We start from the raw sequence: 15,465 nt of genomic DNA, 5'->3' as shown, positions 1-15,465 counted from the left end.
GACCAGGATTCCAGCCCTGGCTGTGTTCTCAGGGATCTTAGGCTCTTTCTTTCTCTGGTGCTCTGCTAGCTCATCACTTCCTGTCAGCCTTTAAACATGTGCAAGTCTGTGCCCGTCTGAAATTAAAACACAACAAATCTGTCACACTTAACCTTTCTACCCACCTTTACTTTCTTCTGCCTTTTATAGCCTTTCTTAAATAAATTGCCTCCATACAGTCTCTCTTTCCTCACACTCTTTCCATAATCTTAAATCTGCATCCTTCTTCCTGCCTTTTAATTGAAGCCCATCTGACTGTGGCTGTATGTCTTTAAATACAGTTGCAGTTCTTCAGTTGTCACTTTTCAATGTTTGCAGCATTTTTGAGGATTTCTTTTAGATGCACTCTGTTCCCTTGACTTCGTGACAACACACACTCTAGCTGCATTCACCATACCTTTCTGGTGGTTCTTCCTCACCTGGTTTGTGCCATGTCTGCTTCAGTGGCTTTCCTTGCCAATCCGGCTTCATCTCTTGACGTTGTCTCCCTCCCAATCTACATTCTAGATATATTAGATTTTTTTTCAGTTTCTAAAATGTGTTCTGTTTTCTTGTAACCTCCAAGACTTCATGCATATTGGTTCTCCACTCAGTAGCATTTTCCCTTGCCCACTGTATGGCACAAATCATCATTTTCTTATCTAACCTGAGTGTCAATTTTCCTGTCCTTTCCTTCTGAAGTCCTGTAGTGGCTCTCTAAATTAGGTTAGATTTCCTTATTATGTGCTCCTGCAGCATCCTATGCAGCTAGTACCATAAAATTTTACTGTATTATATGTTTTGATGCTCCTCTTTTCTATGAGTGGTAAGGACTCTGCTTTGTTCACCATGGTATCCCTACAGGTGAAAGAACAAAAATCACACATTTTCTTTAATGATTTCTGCTCATTTATGTTCAGAAGACCTCATTCCTTCATTAGTCATGTTTTTTGACATTATTAAGCCAGTGACTTTTCAAGTTGAGTTGAAGTGTTTCTACCTGATAACCGTGCCTGAGACAAAGCTTTGAACAACTAGGTTTCCTCCATGGGTGTCGTAGGTCAGTGCCCGGCAGGGACTTTTCCCGTTTCTTTAGTACCGCATAGCTTTTTCAATGAAATAAATTGAACTTAAGTTAAATGTGCCACAAAAATGTATGAATTATTGGAAATTATTTAAAGTAAGTATTCTTTACATCTCAATTAAGAAAGCTCCAGGCTCTGACATTAGCTAGCTGTATGGCTAAGACAAACTCCTCATTGTTTTGACTTTAATTTCCTCACACTAAAGTTCTGATTCTACAATGTAGGTAAATCAAGTACAGAAAGCTATAATCATGCAAAACACTAATAGGATACATTCTACCTTTTCAAAAGTAGTCTCTGATTTGCAATTTTACAAATGTGTGATTTTAAAGATATTGTATATTTCATCATTGAATTCTACAGAATTAAATAAATATTATTCACTTATGAAAATTACAAACTTCTTCCTGCATAATTTTATAGTGAAGTAGAATCACATTAGTATTCTAAGTAATTTTAACTTTTGTTTTTAATTAAGGGCCAGAAAATGTGAAATATCTGATTGGGAAAGAAAAGAATATACTGCTGAATTTATCTTACTTTACATTTTAAAAAACCCTTAATGGATTTGGAATCTTTGTGATGGTGGCACACAAATCATACTTTAAATATTCACCTTCCAAATTTACTAATTTAATAAAAATTTGTATTTTTTTTACTACACTGTAACATTTCTTATTAAAATAAGAAATATTTATGTCAAAATGAAGTTATATATTTTTATCGTTACTTGGTTTCTAGATTGTTGGCAGCAAAGTTTTTTTTTAAATTAAGATATGGAGTCTCTTTTGAATTACTAGTAGACGTTAGCAAGAAGGAAACGCAGTGTGTATCAGTCATCACTGGCAGCGATTATTCCCACCAGCGGTTCTCATCCTTTCACTCATAAAATCAGCATAAAATTGACCTAATATTGCCAGATCAGATTGAGTATCTGGAAAGTAATCCTCAGGGAACAGAAAATTCGGTCTTTGTGCATAAAGTTGTAGAATCGGATTATTTTTTTCAGAGCTCTTTTGTTTCTTCCTTTGCAGTACTTCTGAAAAGTTGCCACAAAGATGCATCAGATGTGCTCTAAATCTAATCACATAGGCAGGAACCAAGTTAATCCATCTCAAAATATGGATGCACATGATTATAATAAAGTTTTGAGTGCTGAAGGATAAAATTCATTTAATGAGAAGAAAAGGATATTTTCCACTTCGTGATGAAACCAGTAGATGCTATTTTCATGTATTTACTTGTTTTCCCTGTGTGGAAAAGCAGAGTGTACAGAAAAAACTGGTGGAGTAAGAGATGAGGAAAAACGAGACAGGAAAACACACTTAGGTAAATGCTGCAAACAGTACAGGCAGACGGTAAGGGCTGCACAGCAACGTGTAAGAAACTTGTCACAAACATTTTCTCAAATGAGAACTACAAAGTTGAGTTGTTTAGAAGGGTTGTTTGAAATATTCACAGTGAAACCTCTTAATTCCATTGTTTATGAGAACATTATGTAACATTTCTGCATTATGATTTGTTTACGTGGCTATTAGTTATTGTAGTAATTTATCAAGGTAGTAACTTTTGTTTCCTATTTGATGGAGATTCCATCATATACTTTTGTCTTATGAGATTTAGATCTTAGCATCTACCATTTTGCTAAAATTGCCACATATGTATATTTTTTCCAACTGGGAACATAGTTATCCACAGGACATTAATGTTTGAGTATTTTATGGTGATGAATAATGCATTTCAAATTTATTTTAGAAATGGAAACATTTTGTTTTACATGAGGACATAATCATTTAATATTACCTTTATAAGTTTGTAATACATTATTTTCATATAAGATGTTTTAAATGATTTATTTATGTTAACTTATATGGGAACTTTTTACTCCTTAATAAGTAAAAAGTTTAATTCTAGAAAGCATGCTTTTTTTTAAGTTAAAATATTTGAAAAATATTCTGTTAAATAAAAACACAGGAGGAACTAGCTCATGCTAAAAATGTTGCTAGACATTTATTAAAGTTTGGAATTAAAACTTTTGAAATTATACATCCTTAAATAATATTTCTTAAAAAGCAATATGGAGTAGTAGAAATAAACTGTAGATTTCCATTGGTTGAGTACCTGGAGTGTGGATCTTTGGTCCACCAGGGCCTTTTCCTTGGAGTGGAGTTCGAACCCTGTCATATAGGTTGTACTTGTTGTTCATATTTTATCTTGGGCTTTCAAAGGTTTTTGTCAGAAGTAATAATCTATTATTAAACACTATCCTTTTAAGAGACATTTAAAGTATTCAGAAGTTTTTGACAAAATTAAAAAATAAGTGTATGACCAACATATTTATTAGTGATTATTACAACTAAAACTTCACTTTCTTATGCTAAACAGAAGAGAAGTATTGTGAGAAATAAAGAAAACAAAAAGCTGATGTGAATATTTATAAAGCAATATTGATTTATATAAATTACCAAATTACTAGCTATATTAGAAAAATTTCTCTGAACTGTCCTGCAAATACCAACTGTATTTTAAATAAGCTGCCTTATACCTGCCTGCCAACTCACCTATTACTGCAAAGTCTAGGACTCTTAAAGCCAATATGAAGCAAACATTATTACAATTTTTGTAAATTTTTATTGGGGATTTTAAATGGAAATTTAAGCTGTATATTTTAGACTAGTCCCTGAGGGCTATAATGTATGTGATTACATGTTTACCACATTTAAAATTTTCTTTTCAAATTAAAACCAATATTTTTGTAAGCATAGTTAAAATTGAAAATTCAAAGTTCAGAATCTTTATGACATGTAAATAAAAAAGTGAGTTGCTAAAAGAAATACAGTAATGGTTTTTGATGGCCTAAGTTACTAATTTCATTTGTTGTATTCCAAAGGTCATTAAAACCCTTAAAAGTTCAACATATTTAACTCAATCAAGGAAAAGAAGTGAACCTCATCAACTGTAAATGTCTCAAGAGAAATTTAAAAATTATAATTAAAGTAGCTTTGACAATTTTAAGAGTATTTAACCAGGACTGTTGCTTTAAATGTGTTCTTTTGCCTCTGTTTAAGGATGTGTGTCAATTATTTACAGATCCTGTGGTTTTGTGGAAATTCCCAGAGGACTTTGGAGACCAGGTTGGAACCACATAATTTTTTGTAAAAAATTTAAAATTGAAATATTACAATTACTCCTACTCTTGCTGCTGCTGCAGCTGCTACTACACTACACATAAGTAGCTATAATTATTTTCTCTTGATCAACTGTGAGGAAAAATCTTTGTCAGGTAATTCTAACATTTCTGTCAACTTGATGTTGGAATCTCTTGATTATCTTTTTTCTTTCATTTTGAGATCTTCCTAGTTCTTGGTATAATAAGGGATTTTCAACTGAAACGTGGACATTTTTGTATTACATTACAAGACTTGGATCTTTTTTAGCTCTTTTAATTGGCTTCCTTTCTTGGGTACTACCTCATCACCAGCAGGTGGGGGTAGAAGTCCAGATTCCTCACTCGGCCTCCACTGACAGGTGAGAGGGATTCTTGTTACTGCTGGGTGGGGATGAACATGTTCTAGTGCCCTTCCCCGTGGTCTCCCCTGACACAGTAGCAGGGGCAGAAGAGCTCACTACCCAGTCAGCAGAAAGCCCCAGCACCCTACTTGGTCTTCTCTGACACCCCCTCTGTGGGGGTGTTGGTGTGCCTTGTTAGCCTTGCCAGGGTGGAAGTTTAGGCTCCCCATTTGGCCTTTACTGGTGTGGGCCATAGTTTTTGCTGTGATGCTTGGGTAGAGGAGAGTGGTTATTGTGTAAGAGTTTTCTCTCTTGTTCAGCTGCCCCTTTCCTGGTCCTGTAGCTTCTAGAGGGAGCAGGCTTTTGTTGGGACTTTTTTCATCTGTACCCATTGGCATTTCTCAGTTACCAGCTTGTTCTCCTTCAAGTCTGAGATATATGAGGCAAAAGGAAAACCCAGGGAACTCACCACCATAGCATCCCTCAGGCTGTGAAGTCCCTGGCCCGTCTGCCTTTTTCTCTCTCCCATGCAGCGTCATCTTTTTATGTATATGTGCAATCCGCCACATCTCTTACGCTCTCTTTCACATGTTCTGTCTTCAACTCTCTATAATATATAAACACACACACATATATAGTATCTAGGGTTTTTAGTTGTACTTAATGAGTGAAACAGGGAAAACTACTTATCCATCGTCCTGGAAGCAGAAGTCCACCTTGGCTTTAAGGGTAGTTTTTGTACATCAAATGGTACATTAGGTTGTTTTCATGCCCCCCATCCCCCAGCCTGTGCATATAGGACCCCATTGCTTCTGACCTTTGGAGTCTAGACACCGAGTTTCTTTGTGGGGAATTTTTCCTTTTTTTTTTTTAATTGCTTTTACAGCCTTTGTCTTTGGTCTGCAGTTTCACAATTACGTATTTATGTATGGATTCTTATTTATTCACATGATTCAATGTTATTTTTTATTCTAACAATCCTTTAATTTTCATTCTATAAAATTTTCACCCATTAATTCTTTTAATGTTGTCTCTCTACCCCCATTCTCCTATTTCTTTTTTTAATTCCAAAATGCCTTTTAGACCCTTTCCTTCAATCCTCCCCATCTCTTAAGTTCTCTATCATATGTTCTATCTTGAACTCTCTATACTGGTGCCTGGTAATTTCCTCCAGTTTCTATTCTAATTCACTACTTCTCTCTTCAGTCTTGCCCACTTTGCTTTCTAACATATCCATTGAGTAATTTTAATTACTGTAATTTTTATTTGTAGATATTCTAGATTCTATTAATAGAAATCTATTAATTCTTTCAAGACATCCTATTCTTTTTTTTTTAGGATTCACTTCCTTTTTTATGGTATTGATCATATTGAAGATACTTTATCAGGTTGTTCTTTTTTGTGTGTTTTGCTTTGTTTTGAGACAAGGTCTTTGTCTCCCAAGCTGAAGTGTGGTGCCACTATCGTAGCTCACTGCATCCCCAAACTTCTGGTCTCGAGCAGTCCTCCTGCCTCAGGCTCCCCAGTAGCTGGGTCTACAGGTGCGAGTCTACAAGTGTGCACCACTGTGCCTAGCTAATTTTTTTTATTTTTTGTAGAACAAGGTCTTGCTGTGTTGCCCAGGCTGGTCTCAAACTCCCGGCCTCAAGCGACCCTCCTGCCTCAGCCTCTGAAATTGCTGGCATTACAGGTGTGAACCAGCACACCCAGCCTATCGAGTTGTTCTTTTATTGAAATCTTGAAGGACTAAAGTATAGTCTGGCTGATTCACTCCTGGTGGCTTGTTTCCTTGAGTGTTTTGTGGTCTTACGTTTATTTTTGAAGCAGCGGTGCGTGTGGGGATTGTGTGTGTTGGGTGAGGATATGTCCTTCCAGAGTGATCTGCGTTTGCTTCTTCTGGGCATCTCAGTGATACTCCTTTCTAGAGCCACCTTTATTTTTGCTAATTTCCTAACTTGGGGGTTCATTGTCCACATGGTTATTTAAATTTGAATCCCAAGCCTACTTGTGGTACCAGCCCATAATTAATTTTCAAAGGGGAATGTTTATCCCATTCTGCTGAGAGAGCAGGCAGAGTCAGGGAAGATTCCTTGCCTGCCTGAGCTAGTGAGTGTGCTTTTGTTTTTCATCTCACCCTTTCACTTCTGGCCTAACCCTGAAGAAAACTCAGATTCAGTTCCGTACTCTCTCTGTCACGTGGACACCAGCTCTTGTCCCATCCCAAACAGACACTAAAGCCAATCTCAGTCTAGCAGCCCCCCACCCAAGGCCCTCATTGCTTTTTTCAGTTTCTTCTCTGTTCTAAGCGTCTGAAGATTTCCTAAAAGCTCAGCTATGCATTTTTAAAGTATGATATACTTTATCTAGCATTTTTATGTATTAATATTTGATCCCAAAAGGTTTTCAAACCAAAAGATTTTATATTTACTCTAAATAATTATCTTTTTGTTTGCTTATTAGTTTTTATTTTTAATTATTATGGATATATAATAAGCAGTTGCACATATTTATGGGATACATGTGATATTTTGATACAAACATATAATGTGTAACATTTGAGCTACAACTGCAGTCTCCATCCCCTGGGCCATGGACTGGTACTGGAATGTGGCCTGTCACTAACCAGGCTACACAGCAGGAGGTGATTGGCTGGAGGAAGAGCCAGCAAAGCTCCATCTGTATTTGCAGCAGCCAACCATCACTGCCCAGTGCCCGCATCACCGCCTGAGCTCCATGACATATTTGTAAATATGGTAATTATATATCTTTTGTCCAGCAAGGTACAGTTCAATAGATATATTACCCTTTGGCCAGTTGAGACTATGATGCAAGCTGGATAGTAATAATAATAGAGTATATTTAAGCAAAATTACCATAGCAGAAAATGATGATTTTTTTTTTTATGAGACAGAGTCTTGCTCTGTCACCCAGGCTAGAGTGCTGTAGCATCAGCCTAGCTCACAGCAACCTCAAACTCCTGGGCTTAAGAAATCTCCTGCCTCAGCCTCCCAGGAAGCTGGGACTACAGGCTTACACCAGGACACTTGGCTTATTTTTTCTATTTTTAGTAGAGATGGGGTCTCACTCTTGCTCAGGCTGGTCTCCAACTCTTGAGCTCAAGTGATCCTCCCACCTCAGCCTCCCAGAGTGCTAGGATTACAGGCATGAGCCACCACACCTGGCCTGGAACAAATATTTCTTAAAGTCCATGCTTAGCTATATGAATAGTTTAAGTTCCAGGATTACACGGATTTGTGAAATTCATTTTTCTGTGTACCTATGTACAGAAACATTTGAATCTTTAAACTGTGTTATACATTGTTCTTTTTCTCTCTTAAGACATGCTATTGCCTACATGTTGCCAGCTTCTTGACCTGGTTTTCTTCTTCTCTTTACAACTTATACAATGTATTGGGCTTTATTTCTTAAATAGAAGAGGGTCTTGAACAAAACTCAGAAATTCCAATATTTGGGCTGGGCACAGTGCCTCACGCCTGTAATCCTAACACTCTGGGAGGCTGAGGCGGGAGGATCGCTTGAGGTCAGGAGTTCGAGACCAGCCTGAGCAAGAGCTAGAACCCCATCTATACTAAAAATAGAAAGAAATTATCTGGACAGCTAAAAATATATATATAGAAAAAAATTAGCCAGGCATGGTGGCACATGCCTGTAGTCCCAGCTACTCAGGAGGCTGAGGCAGGAGGGTCACTTAAGCCCAGGAGTTTGAGGTTGCTGTGACCTAGGCTGACACCACGGCACTCACTCTAGCTGGGCAACAGAGCGAGACTCTGTCTCAAAAAAAAAAAAAAAAAGAAATTCCAATATTCTTGTTAGTCTGACGAGCTTGACCATTTTCCCTTCAATTTCTTGGGTTGTAAAAGTACTCAATGTAAATGATTAAGCCTGGCATGCATTATTTATTTGTTTGTTTATTTTTATTATGGCAAAATATAGGTAACATAAAATATACATTTTATGTGTACAGTTCATTGGCATTAAGTACAGTCACATTGTTGTACAGATGTCACCACCATCCACCTCTAGAGCTTTTTCATCTTCCAAACTGCTGCTCATCCCCATTAGGCAGCAGTTTTCCACTCTCCCTCCTCCTGCTCCTGGCAACCACAGTTCTTCTTTGTGTCTCTGTGAGTTTGACTCTCATTTAAGTATTTGTCCTTTTGTGACTGGCTTATTTCACTTAGCACAGTGTCTTCAGGGTTCATCCATGTTGTAGCATGTGTCAGAATTTCTTTCCTTTTTAGGGCTGAATAATACTCTGTTGTGTGGATATACCACATTTTGTTTATCCATTCATCCTGCTGACATAATCCTAACAGCACTATTCTTTGAGTTCAATTGCCTGTAACCATCTGAATATCATGAGAAGTTGAATAGGGTTCACCTCTGAGTGATGATGAATATAGTTCTTAAGAAACAGGCAGGGCTCAGTGGCTTATGCCTGAAATCTCAGCACTTTGGGAGGCCAAGGCAGGAGGATTGCTTGAGGTCAGGAGTTCAAGAACAGCCTGAACATCATAGCAAGAGCCCACCCCCATCCCCTACAAAAAATAAAAAAAATATTAGCCAGGTGTGATGGCATGCACCTGTAATCTCAGCTTCTTAGGAGGCTGAGGCAGAAGGATCACTTGAACCCAGGAATTTGAGGTTGCAGTGAACCCACTGCATTCTAGCCTGGGCAGCAGAGCCAGACACTGTCCCAGAGTGACAGGGCTGGGCCAAATGTCAGGAAAGAAACAGACTATTGGAGCTTAATGTGGGGAGGGAAGGTAGCCAAGGTTAGGGAGTGTTTGATCTGGAAAAGGAGGAGCGAACAAGGGAGCCAGGACTACGGAGCAGGATGTTCCAGGCCACACAACGAGCTGGGCAGCAGTGGGGCTTGGTGGTGGTGAGTCAGGATCGTGGGTGAGGGCTGGGCTCGGCAGTGGAGTGAAAGGGAGAGGGAGTTGGTGTTCTCCTAAACACTTCGGTTACTGTGCTAAGCAGAACGCAAGTTCTTTGCTAACCAGAAAAAGTGAAGTGACTCACCAAGGAAGGTTAAGTCTCCGGTGGCCTGGCACAGTGGGCGGGGGGACAGCCTGAGCACAGGGCTGGCTTTGAGGACTTGGGCTGCCCTGGAGAAGGACTAAGGCCCGCGAGGCAGCGGGGTAGCTGCCAGGCGACCGCAGCGTGGGGGCAGAGGCCTGGCGGTGGTTGGGTGCGGAGGGTGCAGGTGACAGGGGAAGGCGTGCCTGGAGCAGGATGTGTGGGGTGTGAGGGATGGGACTTGGCCGGAGATCGAACGTGGAGGTGGACAAAAAGGAGTCGAGGATAAACGTGGGGGTGATTTGCTGTGGAGCCTGGGCAGGGAGTGATGCCCCTTCCTAGGCCAGCATGGGCCTGGAGGGAGGGACCAAAAGGAATTCTGTCTTGTAAATGTGAAGTCTGCCGTGTTTATCAGGCAGTCTCATGGCCGTGTGGGGGCATCAGTGGGGTCTTAGTGAAGCAGTCTGAGCTGGAGACAAAATTGGAGTCGAATGTCACCAGGAAAGAGAGGCCAGGACCCACGCAGTGGAGCTGCAGTCCCCACAGGGCAGATTGAGAGGGTCCGGCGCTGGGGTGGCGGTGGCCGGCAGGTGCGAGACCCGGAGATGGCGAGCCGCAAAGGCGGGGTGGACGAGGACAGGAGTGGCCACTAGTTTTGGGCACACGGAGCTGGGGGACCTCGGCAGGCTGCTGCGGAGAGTGTCAGAGACGGACCCAGGGCGGGCGCAGCAGAGAAGGCGGCGGAGGCAGGGCTGAGGACTGCGGGCGGCCGGAGGGAGAGTCGCCGACAGGACCGCCAGCATGTTTTTGGTTGGTGTTTTAGGATGGTAGGTGCCAGGGCCACCTCTATTTTGCTGATAGGAAAAAGATACAGCAAAGGGGGAGAGATGGGTAATGCGGGGAGAAAGCGTGTTACTGAGAGAGAACAGTTCCACGAGTGTGCGCAGGGCACGGGGCCGGGGATCGGTCTCCTGTCTGGTGATGGGCAGCGGTGACCGTGGATCCTGGCCGGGAGATGAGGCGGTTCCCATCTGAGGACATCCCTGTTCCCTAGAAGAGGCGGAGGGGACTCTGGGGAGCCCGCCTGGGCTTGGCGGTGGCTCTTCTGCCTGCAGATGCCTCGCCCTCCTCAGGAGTCTCAGGGCGAGGTCCACTCGTGGCTGCTTTGGCCCTGAGAGAGCGTCCTCCTGTCCCAGGCCGGCCTCCCCACCTCCTGTCGTTCCTGTGACCTGGTTTCAGACAGCACAGCTCCCCACACGTGTGTTCAGTGTCTTTCAAACGTTTCTATATTAGAACAACGTCTGCCCTGTGTTGTGGTTCACAAAGCAAACGTGGGTGTTTTTGTGGGAAGATGGTATTTAGTAGTGAGGGTCTCAGCTGGTTGGAAGTAAAGCCAGTGTCACTCTTCCAGGTCCGTGACAAGAAATTACTACAGAGGCGCAGCCGGGGTGCTCCTTGTCTGCGACATCACCAGGTGATGCCAGCTCCCAGGGTAGAGGAGGCCGCCCAGCACCGCGTCTGCAGCCCGGCCCTGGCAAGGCGCCCTGTGTGCCGTGTGTGCCGTGTGCTGTGGGTGCCCGGGCAGGCAGTGAGGCTGTCACCCAGGTGTCGGGCAGGCGGTGCAGCCGTCACCCAGGTGCCCGGGGCAGGCGGTGCAGCTGTCACCCAGGTGCCCGGGGCAGGCGGTGCGGCCGTCACCCAGGAAGCCCCTTACTTCCATCTGGATCTGAGAGGTCTTGGAACGAGCCCCCACCACTACTTTACCACGTAGAGAAACATGTTTACAAGGTTTTAGGTAGATAAAGCAATTTTTCATGTTTCATTACATTTCTTAACATGATGCCTGGACACTTTCCTCAAGGTTCACGAAGCTTTCTGTGTGGTGAGTTCTTAGAAGTGAGTTACTCTGGGTGGAGATTGCCTGGGTTCCAGTCCTGGTCCCGTTACCAGCTGGTAACAGGTGCTTCAGCCGCCTGGACCTTGGTTCCCTGGTCCGTAGATGAAGGTGATAATAATCATGTCATCCTCGTGAGGTTATTGGAGGTTTAAATTAAGTTAACGTGAAACATTTATATTGTAGCTATTAGCTACCTATGGCAATTTAAATGAAATTAAATAAAGTAAAAAATTTAGTTCCTCAGTTGCACTGGCCACGTTTCAAGTGCTCAGGGTCCACGTGTGGCTGGTGCCTTCTGTGTTGGACAGTGCAGGTTAGAGAACATTCCTGCCCTGAAGAAATCCCGTCAGATAACCCTGACCTCAGTGTTTGCCAGCACAGACCTAGAAAGGTGTCGTCTAAACGGTATCATCAGGGGTTCCTTCCAGGAGGGAACCAGTTCAGTGAGGAGACATCACCCGGCTGCTTCCCTGCTCCAGGCTGTGTCCTCAGAGCTGGGTGCTCTGCGAGAAGGCAGGCAGCTCCCGGCCCAGCCCGCGCTGCGCTTGCCCGGTGAGAGGCTCAGATGTGAAGTCATCAATCAGGGTATCAAAGTGTCATGGTCAGAAATTTGTCCTTAGACACATGAGAGCTGGAAACAGCAGGTTTGAGAGTGGGTCCTGGAGTCAGCAAGGTCCTGGCTTTACCACTGGCTGCTGTGTGACTTTAGGCAACTTAATTAATCTCTCTGGGCCTCAGGTTTCTCATGGAAAAGGGGGGGAAATAGCAGTCCATCACAGAGTCCTTATAAAGCATCAGTGTGATAAATTCCTACAAAACAACCCTGCCAGCACGTTGCAGGGTTGACTCGGTGGCAGCCATCAGCTGTCATCTTGCTCACCAGTCAATGTCTGGACTGTGCCTGGCACATACTAAGAGCTCAACAGATATTCATAAAAAAAAGGAAGGAAATTCTGTTTCCTTTTGCTTGAGCAAACAAAAAACAACAAACTCTCTGGCTTATTGTCTCATTTTTCTGGAAACAAAATGAAAGAGACCCTGGGAGTGTGTCATGTACTTGGTGCATTCAGGTTATGTGAGTTACCTTAAAGGTGTTGTTGCCATTACCTCAAAACGTTGAAAAGCAGTGTGAGTAGTGAGAATGACTAGAAAGAGTTGCTAGCTTTATAAAATGCATGTATTATTTTCACAATCTTATATTACGCAGCTGAGAAACCTACAATGCGCTTACTAATTGGTTAACAGATGCCAGAACGCTAGCGAGTCAGAACATTGTGATCATCCTCTGTGGAAACAAGAAGGACCTGGATGCAGATCGCGAAGTTACGTTCATAGAAGCCTCCAGATTTGCTCAAGAACATGGCAAGTGACCTTTTATCTCTTACTGTTTTTCAAATGGCAAATTTGGGGGGTAACAACATTTCTTTGAGTTTAAAACATCTATTGGAGTTTCAAGGTTATATTTAGGAAATGTAGAATTTGAGATTGTTTTTACTATAAATTTAGACTTATTTAGTGTATTTTCAGTATATTGCATTCTGCCTACAAAAGTTACTATGATGATAAAAGCAAATCTATTAACATTCATATGACTTTTTAGTATTAGATCTTTGAATATTAGAGATCTTGGGTTAAAGTGAAATTTATTTATTTATATATATGCGGGGGGGGGGCAATGGACACACACACACACACACACACACACACACACACACACACACACACACACACACACACACACACACACACACACACACACACACACACACACACACACACACACACACACACACACACACACACACACACACACACACACACACACACACACACACACACACACACACACACACACACACACACACACACACACACACACACACACACACACACACACACACACACACACGTCTCTCTCTGTTGCCCGGGCTGGAGTGCAGTGGCGTAATCATAGCTCACTACAACCTCAAACTCCTGGGCTCAAGCAATCTTTCTGCCTCAGCCTCCTGAGTAGCTGGGACTACAGGCATGCGCCACCACACCTGGCTAGTTTTTTGTTTCTATTTTTAGTTGTTCAGCTTAATTTCTTTCTATTTTTAGTAGAGACGGGGTCTCACTCTTGCTCAGGCTGGTTTTGAACTCCTGAGCTCAAGCAATCCTCCCACCTCGGCCTCCCAGAGTGCTAGGATTACAGGTGTGAGCCACTGTGCCTGGCCAAAATTCAGACATTTTAAATAACTTTAAGTTTTAGAACCAATCAAGAACTACAATATCCTAATATCGGTGTTTGATGGGATTCTAGGACTACTGTATTACATTCTTGGAAACTGACTAGTTTCTTGCTAAGAAAATAAACATGAGAGAAACACATAAGCCAGAATCATGACAGTTTTCAAAGATCTGTTTAGAAATACAGAAGCTAAGAATGTTAAAAGCACAAAAGGAATTTTCATGTGACTGAAATGTCCACATCTTTACAAGTGAGGACACAAGAGGCTGGAGAGGTCGTGGTTTGCCTGGACAGCAGCGAAACAGGCCTGTCTGAGGACTGGCAGTCCCTCTGCTAGGTAAAAGGAGCGCTCATTCCTATAGGCCTTTCCACGGGCAGAGTGACAAATTGTGATACAGTCCCCTAGAAAGTACAAAGACGTGTAGATTGTACTTGTGGTAACATACAGATTGTTTGAAGAAGGAAATTGCTGCTTTTGGCAGAGCCGTGTGGCCGGTGCCTTCTCCCGCTGGGCAGTCGTGCCGGCTGCAGAAGCCTCATTGCTCCTTCCGTCTCTCCAGTGGATTAAGTGCTAACACAAGATGGCAGCTGCTTTTCAGAAAAAGTTAGAATGCTTCTAACATTTTAAAAAACATAACTGACACATATTGATTTTGTATTTACAGAATTACATAGTTTTATGTCATATTTTGTCTGCTGTTCTAAGAATGCTAAATGGGCTCCTAGTAAGTGAAAATTATGATTCATCTTCTAAATGTGGTGTTGTATTTTGTTTGATATCAATTTCAGAGCTGATGTTTTTGGAGACAAGTACGCTGATGAGAGAATGTGGAAGAGGCTTTTGTACAGTGTGCAAGAAAAATACTTAACAAAATTGAATAAGGTAAAAGCCTTTCCATTAATAAACTTTTCATCTGCGTGTTTTTACTCTCTAGCTCAGTAATATCACCTTTTAATATTTTCAGGAGCAATTTGGTCAAAGAATATTCTCTCTGCACCTGCCAACCTAAAACCGCCACTTACGGGTTTGCAGGTCACATCCCGTGGCTGCGGTGAAAGCTGCCCTCTGGCCAGGATGGTTTCCACAGCGATGAAAGGGACGGGAGACCAGCTCGACTGGGGGGGGCAGTCAAGGTTTCAGCCAGTGTTTGCCCTTAGAGCCACAGTCTCCCTGGGCTCCTTCGCTTAAAGGAGGAGGAACAGGCCTTTGTCCACTCTCTGTCAGCAACATGCCGGTTCTGTTGGGCCTGGGCCACATGTAACGGCATGATGAGAGCATCCTGGAATGTTGGCAGTTGCAGATGGGGCATCATGGAGCTGTGCAGTCAGGAGTCATTTTATTTCTGAAGCTAACTGAGCATGCCTCGATTGTAACATGCCTCGTTGTTATATTTGTTGCTTTGGTAAAAATAACTTGAAATAACTCTAATGTGGGCAACTGATGAAATACTATGTAGTTGTCCCTTACTAGAGTTTTTATTTAAATATTACCGAACATATTTGGGTATTCACTTTTTAATCATTCAAATATCTGAGTGCCTATTCTTTGCCAAGTGCTAGGATACAAAAATTAATCACAATTCTTGCCCTCAAGAAACCATCTTTCAAGGGAGACAATCAAAAGATAATGATAATCCTGTGAGGCTGATGCAGCGATTGAGAGATGCACAGGTCCCTGGCAT

The 15,465-nt window shown here is 42.1% G+C and overlaps 1 long non-coding RNA gene across 3 annotated transcripts in view; it reads left to right on the top strand.

The window, feature by feature from the left end:
• Positions 1 to 12,909, top strand: part of LOC123630025 — a 32,516-nt gene extending 19,607 nt beyond the window's left edge. For 2 of the 3 annotated variants that reach the window (XR_006732553.1, XR_006732551.1), the window contains 2 exons: positions 4,194 to 4,237; positions 12,799 to 12,909. This is a non-coding gene — a long non-coding RNA (uncharacterized LOC123630025). The remainder of the gene's footprint in view (positions 1 to 4,193; positions 4,238 to 12,798) is intronic. The other variant, XR_006732554.1, reaches the window with a different exon arrangement.
• The last annotated feature ends 2,556 nt before the right edge of the window (positions 12,910 to 15,465 follow it).

This window comes from Lemur catta, unplaced genomic scaffold (assembly GCF_020740605.2).
Source record: "Lemur catta isolate mLemCat1 unplaced genomic scaffold, mLemCat1.pri scaffold_70_ctg1, whole genome shotgun sequence".
NCBI classification, from domain to species: domain Eukaryota; kingdom Metazoa; phylum Chordata; class Mammalia; order Primates; family Lemuridae; genus Lemur; species Lemur catta.
The sequence above is the reverse complement of the archived record's forward strand: the minus strand, read 5'-3'. Positions and strand labels throughout refer to the sequence as shown.